Source organism: Rhinopithecus roxellana, chromosome 1 (genome assembly GCF_007565055.1).
Source record: "Rhinopithecus roxellana isolate Shanxi Qingling chromosome 1, ASM756505v1, whole genome shotgun sequence".
NCBI lineage: Eukaryota > Metazoa > Chordata > Mammalia > Primates > Cercopithecidae > Rhinopithecus > Rhinopithecus roxellana.
In genome coordinates, this window is record NC_044549.1 from 38,833,533 (window position 1) to 38,847,357 (window position 13,825).

Here is a 13,825-nt window from a genome sequence, read left to right on the forward strand (position 1 = left end):
CCTTCTTGTCATCTGTTGTCCCAGTCCTCGTGATTCCTCACTCAATTAGTTCATGAGTTCTCCGAGGTAACCCTGTGGAACACTCTTTCATTATTTAAAAATAACAGCAACAACAAAACACCATAATTTAAAACTTGATACAGAGGTTGTGTTCTCTGTTAAAAATTACGTGCCTCGCTCTTGGGGCTGACCCAGTTTACCCATTTCTGTTAATAACCAGCACACAACTACTCACAAAATCACTTCTTAGTAGTATGAAACTCTCACAATGTGGCTGGGTGTGTGCTCCAGCAAAAGAGACCCAAAGGCTTAAAATGTCAGACTTCAAAAGGAATAGTCTGTTGCTGCATCCTCAATAGGTTGTGCTCAGCTGAGAGAACCCAAGCAGAAGATAATGCCACCCTAGTCCAAGATTAAGGCAAAGTGCACTGTGTGCCGATAACTAAGCACAGTTACAATAATGGAGCAAGAAAAAACCTGCCATTTGGACACAGTTTTCCTGAGTCTCCAGATCTTTCTTCAGATAATACGCCAGAGACCTCATGAGTTACATGAAGAGAGCTTTTACTAGTGGAATCCCCACTTCGGGGCACACACACAAAATGGAAATGTTATCTTTTCTTATTCAAGACAGAACTGTTTCCTCCTCTCAACCCAGCTACTAATCCACATGTCAGCATCTGTGATTTATAACACATTTCCATATGTTGTACCCATCGCAGAGTCATCTATTTAACCCCATCCTCTCCTACATGAAAGACAATCTTCACATAAATATTAATGAGTGTTAGACCCATGAGCAGAAAGGTATGACTCTCTCAGCATTTCTTAATGATTGTACTTCTCTCCTTCTTCAAAAGCCAAAATTAAATCCCAGAGGGAAAATTATCTTCTGTGGATAATGCAAATAGTGTTGTTTTAATATATGCACAGATTCATAATGATATTACTATTATTAATAGTGACAATAATGAATAAATTTGCTACTAGAAAATAAGTAGGTAGCCCAGATTTTATAACCCTATTAAATATCTCTGTATTTTATATGTTGCATATTATTTTTTTATGAGATGACCTGAGTCACATATGCACTTTTATAGCTTCCTAGAGATACAAGAAAATGGAGCTATAACTTTTCATTTTCTCTCTATCATGTGTGATGTGTATAAGAATATGCATATGTATCAAAAAAGAAAGCTTTATTTTACTTCAGCTCTTTGATCTGGGGGGTAGAGATTATTTTCCATATGATTCTATTCAAAAGAGTCATATTTTTTCCCATATGTATCTAAATAAGAAGGAAAGAAATTATCCACCAAAATCACCCACAGAAAAAAGAAAGAAAAAATCATCCACCAAAATAGAGCTCTCCATTTACGATGTATTGTTTCTCAAGTGACTTTTGTCATTGGATGCTCCAAATAGGGGAGTCCAAAAATAACAGCATGTAATATTACAAGACTTCAGAGTACTGAAATCATAGTCTAAGTCAACTTTTTTAGGGTATTCAGAAACTTTGAGTGGCACTCACTTTGATATGATCCCCAAACATAGCCTTAATAATCCATTAAACTTCCTTGCTATACAAGAGATCATCAAAGAGATCAGGACAAGAAGAAAACAGAAAAACAAAACAGTATAAGGAAGAGAATAAAATGGAAAAGGAACGCAGTTGTATAGATACTTGACATTTTTAAAAAGGCAGTTATTCATTGTCTCAAAGGCACTTAAGAATCAAAATCATTGTCTGATTGATATTATATCAAAACATAAATTTGCTAACAATCCAGTTGTTTTATCATCTTTTGTGCAATAATACAGCATGAAAGAATGAAAAATGCATTATGATCATTCTCAACTCGTTGAGCAACTTACTGTACAAGTTGTCTATTCTTGGTTATTGTAACACTTGCTAAGTCAAAAAGGTCAGGTAGGATTTGACCTTCCCGTTCATTATAAACAATTCTTGATGTTTTCTATTGCCTGAGTGTATAGACTTTGCTTTCTGGCCATCAGATCAGGTCTGGAACCAGCTTTTGAGGGGAGCACAGAAATGTGCTTCAGTGTTAGGAAGAGCCCATTTTGTAGGGAATGCACAAGGCTAGACAATCCTGAGGTCTTCAAGTGCTGTGTGGTCCCCTTTGAACTTCCCAGTGGTGCTCTGAAAGGCTATTCCAATGGACTTCAAAGTTTATACTACATTAGAATCATCTGGAAGGTTTGTTAAAGCACAGATTGCTGGGCCTCACCCCCAGAGCTTCTGAGTTGGTAAGTCTGAGGTGGCCCAAGAATTTGCATTTCTGACGAGGTGTTAGAATGCCCATGCTTCTGGTCCGAGAACTACGTTTTGCAAATCATTATTCTATCCAATTATGTACACATTTCCAGGACAATCTTGCCCTGGGTTCCACAATAATCAATTCTCATCTTCATGTTTAAAATATAATGCCACCGCAATTTGGAATTAAAAATTAAACATTTAAGGAGTTACGTTTTCTCTGCTTGACATCAAACATTCACACTTTTAGAAGTATTTAAATTCATTGATATGGATACACACAACTAGAGATGGCCTTTCGTTAAAGAACATTTAATTCCACTGACAGATAAAAGGAAATATGGGGGATAGTCTCATCCTTTATAATGTCAGTTTCTTTTTACGTTGAAGAAATATTATGACTGGTGTACAGAAAGAAATAGATTATAGCTTTGACATAGTTTGGTTTTTAACAGTTTTGCAAAGTCTTTCTTCCAATGTTATTTCATCCAATAAATATTTTATTAAATGTCAGCCCATAAAAGGCCTACTGTACGCATGGCACTCTGTCAGGCCCTTTGTAATATTTAAAAAATAAATAAATACCAAGTTTCTGACTTAGAGAAAAGTTACACACACACACAAACACACCATTGCAGCATATAATAAGGTGAAAGATGAAACTTTATACAGGAAGATTATCCTTTTTAGGAGAGCTCTGGCTTTTCTTTATTTTATAGAATAGTGCTCTTCATCAATTGATCAGATGTTGAATTTGCAAATACTCTCAGCCTATGTCTTTCATTCTATTCAGTGCTGTTATTTATCTTTTTAGCGTTCCCTTCTGTCTTAGTCCATTTGAGCTGCCATAACAAAATACCATAAACTAGGTGGCTTATAAACAGCAAACATGTATTTTTCACAGTTTTAGAAGCTGGGAAGTTCAAGATGAAGGCGCTGGCAGATTCAGTGTCTGTCGAGGGCCTATTCCTTACAGACAGTAACTTCCAGCTGTGTACTCAAATAATGGAGGGGCACTAATCCTATTCATAAGGGATTTGCCCTCATGATCTAATCACTTTCCAAAGGTTGCACTTCCTAATATCACTACACTGGGATTAGGTTTCAACATACACATTTTAGGGGGACACAACCATGATAGCACTATTTAGCATAATTATCCTAATTATCCTATTCCTTTGACATTTCACTCAACTAACATTTAATATGCATACTTAGATGACAGCCATGTTGTCTGGCAATAGGAAGAAAAAGTGGATTGCTCTACATGGTACCCCCCTAAAGCTACTTATAGTCTAATGGGAGAGAGTAACAAATACAAAGGCATTCATGCTATGGGGAGTCAGCACTAAGACTAGAGAGAGGCAGCTGGACCAGACATGGTAAGGTTTTCTGAGTTTCCTAATACTTGAGGCAAATGTTGAATTTAAAGTAGGAGGGGCTAGACAACAAGGTTATAATGAAGCAGAGGGAACAGCATGCCACATGGTCTCACATCATAGTGGAACATATTGTGTTTGTTAAGAAAAGTTAAATTGTTCAGTAATGATTGAAAGAAAAAGGTGTGAAGAAACAATAAAATAATCAGTCAAATGGCACATCAAGCCCCAAAAGAAGACTTTCCAAGTCATTTTAAGGAGCTTGGGTTTTACACTAAGAGTTGAAATCTATTAACTTAGTTTAAGAAGAGAATGGCAGGATAAGTTTTGTTTCAGCAGAAACAATCTTGCATTTTCTAAATTGTTAACCATCGTTTCAGTTTTCTGAATGTTGTGTACCTTTTTGGATGCCTACCTGAAGCAAGTAAACTAAAAGTGATGAAAATAATTGAAACCTTTAGCCATTCACATGATATAATTTACAAAGTCAAATGTGTAGATGTTCAATGGCTGCTGGGTGTTCAATGGCAACGGTGAGGCATAGCCTCCCGTTGAGTCCTAGGACTGGACATATCAGTACAGCCAAGGCCTGAGTCATGTTGACTATTTCATTCATTTCTCACAATTACCGATTTGCTTTTTACCAGTCCTCCAGAGGGAAAAAAAAAATGCTGACTGGTGGCCTACTTGTTACCCACTGTGGCCTCTCTAAATTTTTCTACTCAAGCTGCACAAAGCTGTGATAGTCTTGCTCATTCTTACAGTCTTACACTCAGAATTCCCTCCACAGGACTGCGCTCTTTGTTCTTTCTGCACATTATTCGGCTGATGTCTGATCGCTGTCCAAATCCTCAATCATCTGGAATTTTCACTCTTTGCTTTAGGATATAGCTCATCAATGCCTTACTGTGCTGGCTTCTCACATTATTTTTATTTGGCGGTTGTTCTGCACTCTTTATTTCCTACCTCTAATCTTCACCAAATTAAATTCAATAAATGTATTTTCTTCATGTTTGGAACTTTGTAGTAAAAACGTGATAAAGGTGTTTTGAGTATAGACCTTAAAAGTAAAGCAAAAAAGGGAACTAAAATCATCTGAACTTTAATGCCTTTTCCCTTTTTTTTAAAGAAAATTTAAAAATGAATACCTGGACTGTTCTTCTATAATATCTTTGAAAGAAGCAATTTAATAAAAAATCAGAGTGCTTCTAGTTAATTTAATTCCCTCCAGACCCACATTCCTTCCAAATTGCACACTTCAGAACTACAGAGCCAGAGAACTTCAGATGCCCTCTGAGAATGCCTGAGGAGAAGGGGGAAAAAGGTCCATGAAAGAAAATGAAAGTAAAAGCTAATTTATGGAGAGAAAACGGAAAATGGTGAGGAAGTTTCAATTAATCTGTGATTGATTTAACACTTAAGAACAATTGTTAAGAAAAAAGCAATATTAGCATTTAATTAATTATTTAGAAGCTATTGAAAGGAACATATTGTACAGTGTATTAAACCTATAGCCCATATGAAGAATGGATTGAAACTCGATAGGAGATTACTAGCTTGAAAAATGAAAGGATGATGTACCATAGGGACAATCCAATTCCAAGCTTAAAAACATGGGAATAAAAACACACAAAGGAGAAATGGTTACAGATTGTTAAATTGGACAAAATTTTAGACACCTGGACAGCCTGAAGTCATTGACACCTAGAGTTTGTGATTATAAAGAATCTAAAGTGCTCTACTGATTACCTCTGAAATAATAGACCTTCTGGATTTTTGTTCCTAGACAAAAGGGTGACTCTACTTTATATAGACATAGTAATATTTAAACAAATCTAACCCAGGATGTGGTTTCATAGGAACCAGAGTAATTAGAGAAACTATTTGTCAAAGAGTAACTGACAGGCCAAGTGATGAACAGAATCTAAGGCAGGATAACAATACTCTTCTGTAACTCCATGGAGCATGATTCCAACAGTTTCTGTTGTCACTTTTGCTTCTTATAGGGAAGCTTGTTTTGTATATGTGCATGTAAAGCTGTTAAAACCATCAAAGCCTCTCTCTGATATTTTGTTGTTTTTCCTCATATTCACGATGAAGGAAGGAGGAAAAAAAGAAATGGTATCTTCGCAAGTTAGTGTTAATGTTAGGTACAAGAATGTGCACGCGCATAAACGCCCGTTCCCTAACCTCCGCACACCCAAACCTACACTCTCTGCCTGCTAGATTCTGTCGCTCCTTATGGCTTCCAGGACATACTACTTGTGTGCACAGTACTATAACTTTGAGAAAGTCCACTCTGCAGCTTTGTTCTAATCCCACCTCATGTCTCTTCATGTGGAAGTCATCACTGTGGCTCTGAAACAATACACTTTCTCTCTCCTGCTATGTTAAATTCACTACCCATCTAGCCATCTTTGCCCTTAACAGTGGCATCAGTCTCCAACCACATAAGGATACAGGTTCTGTTTTAAACATTTTACATGTAATCTCATTGATCATAATTACCATATAAATTGAGGCTGCTATTATTTTCATTTTTCAGATGAGGAAACAAAGGCTGAAGTATGTTAAATAACTTGCCCAAGGTCTCAGAATTAAGAAGTTGTGAAGCCAGGACTGTAATGTAGGTCTCTGCTTCCAGAATCTGAATTCTAAACACTGCTAATCAACAACTGCTTTGCCTCAAGGAGTAGAGAAGCTGCTAATGTCAGCATTGTTGCATTTTAGTGTTAATCCACCTTATGACTGGTTCAGAATTAGACTAAATCCAAACCCATATTCCCCTGTTGATGACATGAAACGGTCACTATTTTTTTCTTTCTTACCCATCAATGGACATTTTATACTATAAAGTATATGCCATGCAAATTAGGTGGAGAAGCAGAAAGCAGGCTATTAGACCCTAGGGTTATCATCTGGGGAAAGAATTGAGGAAAATATGCAAAGGGACATGAAATGCTTTCTTCCTTCCCATGACTTTATATAGAGGCTTGGATGAATTTTAAACACATATATTAAGATTTAAGGATTAAATACTTAGTGATGGAAGTTCTTTTAAACTCTAAACCAAAAGCCTTCAACTTTGCAAGATAAGGGTTAAAGAAAATTAAAAGGACATTTTGCTGAAGGCTGGTGGAAAGAAGGATCTAACTATAGCTGCTGGTGGTTCTCTTTTTAGGCTCACCTTCTTCTGCCTCCTGGGGGGATACATTAGCACGTCCAGAAACTGCATGCCCATGAAATATTTGAAAATTTGCAAACCGTGGGAAGCTTACCAAAATGTACACAGTGCTATCCCTGTTACTATCAGTTAAAATGTAATCAATAAAAAACACAGGGACAACCTTTCCCTAAAGCAAAAATGACCTGCTGAAGTACCTTCTAAATATCTTTTTTTTTTTTTTTTTTTTTGAGACGGAGACTCGCTCTGTCGCCCAGGCTGGAGTGCAGTGGTCGGATCTCAGCTCACTGCAAGCTCCACCTCCCAGGTTTAGGCCATTCTCCTGCCTCAGCCTCCCGAGTAGCTGGGACTACAGGCACCCACCACCTCACCCGGCTAGTTTTTTGTATTTTTTTTTTTTTTAGTAGAGACGGGGTTTCACCGTGTTAGCCAGGATGGTCTCGATCTCCTGCTAAATATCTTTTTCATTTCTTACGGCACTACAGCTATCCTCATTCTTTGGGGTTTTATACTTTACCATCTATGTCTATTTAAGGTCAAGCCATGGCAATCTCTTTCAGTTTCATGTCTTACAACTTGTTGCATATATGAATCACATACAATGTGCTACAAAGGAAGAATCATGATCTTTGGAGTCTGGTCCAAATGCAAGTCTCATGCTTATCAGTTATATATAATTAACCTCACTGATGTTTAGTTAAGTATAGCTAAGTATAGTATAGCTAAGAAGTTATAGCTAAGAAGTTAGCTACAGTATAGCTAAGAAGCTATAAAATGGTCATTCTAACACAACCTCCTAGGTTTATCATGAAGATTATAAGTGAGATAATACTTAAAATACATTTAATACTGTGCCTAGTACATTGTGAACTCTTAACAAATGGTGGTGGACATTATTATCATATGTGAAGCCCATTTATGGTAAGTATTCAATTAATCCCTATCTTGTCATTATTTGAATGGCTAGATTCACCTTACTCACACATGGCACAAGCACATCTAATTTACTTCAGTTTCTTCTCTCTGTCTTTAGTATAATCTATTCCCTAGACAAGAAATTTATTCTATACACTGCTACATGAAATTTTTCTCAAGCATTTCCTGCTTAAGACCCCCCAAGGGACTCAAGAACATCTTAGAACTCCCTATGACATTCAAACTAAATATAAATTGATCTGCTCTTCACTAATTCACCTGTTCTACCTGTCCTACCAAACTCTTTTCTTATCTTTCATAGACATTTGATAATAGGAGAGCCAGGTTATCCTACTATCTGAGGCATGCTTAACCTATCACATCCGAAAGTTTAGGAAGTTTTTATTCTATCTCACCCTAACTAGGAAAACCATATTATGTTACTGTCAATTCATGTTTCTCTCCTTTTACAAAACCATTCATGCTTTCCTTGATGGCTTCACATTAACACCACTCAGTGCTGATGAGATTTCTCTATCTATAGCCACTCAAGGTGTTTGCTTTTGGTTTGCTTTTTACTTGCATGTTGTATATTCCTTTCCTTAGAAAAATTATTCATTATTTGTTTACCCTTGATGCCAATACATTCTATGAAGCAAAGTAATAAACATTTTATATGCTGTCTTTGCCAAAGCTGGTGAAGATATCAGGAAACCAGAATAAACATTCATAGATGACTATACCACAAGTATAGCTCCTTTCATTGTGTTTTCTTTATTGCATGCCATAGATACTACCTTTTTGTACAAATGGAAGGTCTGTGGCAACCTTGCATGTAGCAAGTCTATGGGTACTGTTTTTCCAATAGCGTGTGCTCAGTCTGTGTCTCTGCATCACATTGTTGTAATTCTCACATTATTTCAAATGTTTAAAATATTATTATATCTATTATTATGATCTGTGATCATTGATCTCTGATATTACTTTTGTAATTGATTTGGGGTGCCATGAACTGCACCCATATAGAATAGGGAACTTGATTGATAAATGTGTGTGTTCCCACTGCTCAATGGACGGGCCATTCTCTCATCTCTCTCCCTCTCCTCGGGTTTCCCTTTTCTCTAAGACACAACAGTATTGAAACTAGGTGAATATTAACCCTACAATGGCCTCTAACGGTTCAAGTGAAAGAAAGAGTAACATGTCCCTCACTTTAAATCAAAAGCTATAAATGGTAAAGCTTAGTGAGGAAGACATTTCAAAAGGAGAGATAGGATGAAAGCTAGGCCTCTGACGCCACACAGCCAGATTATGAATGCAAAAGAAAAGTTCTTGAAGGAAATTAAAATGCTACACTGTAAGCACACAAATGATAAAAAGGCAAAACAGCCATATTGCTGTTATAGGGGAAGTTTGGGAGGCCTGGGTAGGATCACACCAGCCACAACATTCTCTTAAGCAACACCTAATTCAGAGCAAGGCCCTAACTCTATTCAATTATATGAGGGCTTGGAGAAGTGAGAAAACTTCAGAAGTAAAGTTTACAGCTAGCAGAGATTGGTTCATGAGGTTTAAGGAATGAATCTGTCTCTATAACATAAAAGTACAAGGTAAAACAGCAAGTGCTGATATAGAAGTTTCAACAAATTATCTGTAAGATACAGCTAAGATCATTGATAAGGTAGCTACACTCAACAACAGATTTTGAATGTAGACAAATCAGCCTTTTATCAGAAGAAAATGCCATCTAGAGCGTTCACAGCCAGAGTCTGGCTTCAAAGGGCAGACTGAGTCTCTTGTTAGAGGCAAATGCAGCTGGCAAATTTTAGTTAAAGCCAATGCTAATTTACCACTGTGAAAATCCTAAGACCCTTGAGAATTATGCTAAATTTACTCTGCTTATGCTCTAGAAATGGAACAACAAAGCCTGGATGATAGCACACCTGTTTACAGCCTGATTTACTAAATATTTTATACCCATTGTTGAGACCTACTGCTCAGAAATGATTTCTTCCAAAAGATTACTGCTCATTAACAGTACATCTGTTCATTTGAGAGCTCTGACGGAAGTGTACAAGGAGACTAATGTTGTTTTATTCCCTGCTAGCACAACAGTAGTTCTGCAGTCCATGGAGCAAGGAGCCATTTCAACTTTCAGGACTTATAATTTCAGAAATACATTTAGTGAAGCTATAGCTACCATAGTTACTGATTCCTCTAATAGAACTTGGCAAAGTAAATTTAAAATCTTCTGGAAAGTATTCACCATTCCAGATGCCATTAGGAACATTTGTGATACGTGGCTAATGTTAATATCAACATTAACAGGTGTTTGGGAGAAGTTGATTCCAACCCTTTTGAATAACTGTGAGTGGTCCAAGACTTCAGTGGAGGGAGCATGTCTGCATATGTGGTAGAAATTGCAAAATAACTGGAATTAGAAGTGGAACCTGAAGGTGTGACTGAATTACTGCAATCTCATGATAAAACTTAAACAGAACAGATGAGAAGTTGCTTCTTATGGATGAGTAAAGAAAGTGGTTTCTTGAGATGGAATCTACTCTGGGTGAAGATGCTGTGAACATTTTTGAAATGACAACAAAGCATTTAAAACATTACACAAACTTAGTTGATGACACAGAATCAGGGGTTGTGAGAACTGACTCTAATTTTGAAAAACGTTCGACTGTGGGTAAAAAATGCTATCAAATAGCATTGCAAGCTCTAGAGAAGGCTTTCATGAAAGCCTTCAATCCATGTAGCTACAATCTATGTAGCAAACTTCTTTGATGTCTTATTTTAAGAAATTGCCATAACCACCCTAACCTTCAGCAACCACCACCCTGATCAACCAGCAGCCACCAATATAGAGGCAACACCCTCCATCAGCAAAAAGATTACGATTTGCTGAAGGCTCATATAAATGTTAGCATTCTTTAGCAATTTTTTCAATAAAAGATTTTTAAATTAAGATATGCATACTGTTTTTTGGACATAATGCTATTGCACACTTAATACACTACAGTATAGTATAAATATAACTTTTATATGAATTGAGAAACTAAAAATTTCATGACTCACTTTATTGTGATATTTTATTTAATGTAGTGGTCTGAAACCAAACCTACAATAGCTCTAAGATATGCCTGTGTTTAATAGTGTGACCAATATCAGAGAAAGAATGTACCTGTATGACTGTGTTTTTCTTCATCTATGCCTCATGCTATTAATGTTTTCACCCCCTAATGGAAAAAGCTGGAATTGAAGGGATTCTGATCCTATTTCTCAGATTCTTAGGGAAATAAACCCCTAGCACAGACTGCCTGAAAGGCAGCTCATTGACTGATGTTCAGGACTTAAATAATAGTAGAGTTCCTTTTTTTCTCTCTCTTGCATTCCTTTCTTTCTGAAAATGTTGCTATGGTAACTGCACTGGGTTTTCATTCTCTGTCTTCATCATGCTTCTGCTTAGAAGCCCTGGAGAGAGAGACATTGATCAGTGATGCAATGAGACAGCCTCTGGGGAGAGACGAAGGCCATCAAGGGGTATGCATTCTCAGGACACTGGATCACAACTACTCTTTCAGCAAAGACAGGTCGATTTGACCATCCTTTAGGGGGATTTAATTAAAAACCAGTCTAGGCCAGCCCGTATGCGGCACAGTAGCAACATGGATCACCAGCATCTAATAGTGGCATGTCAAAGAAGGCAAGGGTTACTCAGAAATGGCCCACACATATTAAATGTTTCTGCTGTGTGCTGCTGTCAAGCAAGAAATTCATTTAGTGCTCATCCTTTTAGCCAGGGAGATTTACTGCCCATGGGTTGAAATCACTTTTCATGTTATTAGGTCACTGGAGACCAGGAAGGTTTCTCTCCCCTCCATCCTATGACTTTCCCAGTGGAAGGGACGTCTACATCGTTTCACCCACACATTAAAGGAAGCACGCAGGCTGAGGAAACTGTGAATTGTACTTTCGAGGTACTCTCATTCCATTGCAGTAATGACTACTGATAGTATTTGTGGTGACATCTTTTTACATGTGACTTTACAGATACCAGTTTATTTTTAGTTTTTCCTCACATTTTCATTTTCTCATATATTAGGGGGAGGTAAAGATATTTGGGGGCCTGAAGGTAGTCTAAAAAGCCCCCTGGGAATACCTCATATATGTCAGTGGTGGGCTTCTGGTTTCCACTTGGAAAATACTCCTGCCCACTTACCAGGCTTCTAATGTTTTTTGGGAGTGAACTGTGCCAGCTTTTAAGATGTCTGGCAAGTGAGGAAGATATTCTGAGAATAGAGGAGTTGGTGGCCACATGCATTTCTCTCATTTACACAGTCAGAATTCTTCTAACCTACTTTCTCCTGATTCTCTCACCAGTACACACTTTCCTTTACCTTCATACCCTGCCCCTCCCTTGCTTCCTTTACCTCCTATTTAATCCCTCCATTTAGTGTAGTTCTTTTCAGACTCTGCAATTACACAGGCTCCGTTGCACCCATCCTTTCCAGATTCTACATATGTTTACTTACATGAGTTATTAAACAGGGCTTTGAGCTTTCTCATCTTTACCATGTTATTGTAAAGATTAGTATAATAATGTATATGAAAAAGTGTGTCAGGAAGTATTCAGTATACATTAGCTTTTAATTCATTTCGATCCATATATATTTCCTGAGTTTTTCCATCTCTTATTTTTCTTTATTTCTTTAGTCTGTGATCACATTGCTCAACATGATTTGTTAAAATTTCATTTAATATGTGAAAGTTAGTTAACAACACCTTCACACACCAGTGCGAATGCCACAGAAGCTGTAATCATTCAGGGTTACTCCAAGATTCCGTCAACTGGTTGCCCAACTTTTTTATCCTACCCCTTCTCAGAGAGAGAAAACATTCCACACTCTGAGTACTCCCATAAGGTATCATATATCTCAAAACAACTACAAGATAGGTATATTGTATATACCTATTGTATATATTGTATATCTCAAAACAACTACAAGATAGGATTTGGAATGGTCTCATCACAGAGAAACAATATGTTTTTGAGGTGATAGTTATGCTAATTACCCTGATTTGATCATTATACAAAGAATACATGTATGGAAAATCACATTGTACTCTGTAAATATGTACAATTATTATGTATCAATTAAAAAGTAAATGAAAGATGTTAGATCCTCAGAACTTGAATTTCTACTCTTTTCTGTTCCTTGCCTCTTTTTCAGATAGCCCACCACCATGCCAATTTAAAATTATATACTTAACAAGCCACTGTAGATAAATTGGACAATATACCGTATTTTATTACATCTACTGTGAATAAAGTTAGCACTTAAAGATCTATGCCTTCTCCCTCAAGGAACACTCACTCAGGGATTTCACAACAAGCCCTCAAATGATTCTTTCCAAATGTGCAGATCCATCCTGATTTCTCTTAGCTTTCACTCTCTGAATTTTCAATACCCTCTGAAAGCTTCTATCAATATGTATAGAATCATCTCAAATTTATTACAAGTCCTTTGTAGCTCACCTGCAAAAAGTATTTTACTCTAAATAATTTCCAATGACCCTGCCAACCTGTCAATCTGTGACTTTTTGTATTACTCTAAGACAATCTGTATCACTCCCACAACTCCCTCTCTACTGTAATATCCCAATATTTGTCAACTGTTCAGTAGTTTCATATTTTTGAGAAAATTATGCTTATAAAGTTGTAATTGTTTTTGATTCACTATTACCTAATTAAGAGCCGAACTCATCTTCCAAGTCAAGTTGAATATTATGTCATATTTCTTTACAATCTTTTCCTTCCCACCACTCTAATGAGAATCAGAACACTCATTATAATTAGTGTGTCCTTTTTTCTCTCACCACAATCCAACAGACACACAACTGCCAATTCAATACTCTGAAAACATTGTGTTCATAGTTCACTCTCCTGCTTAATAATCACTGGAGGTAAATGGAACTCCAATTCCCACAGAAGAACACTGAGGCTCTAGAGCCCAGCACTCACATCCTTTCATAATTATCACTTTTCCTTTTCAATCTTCTCAC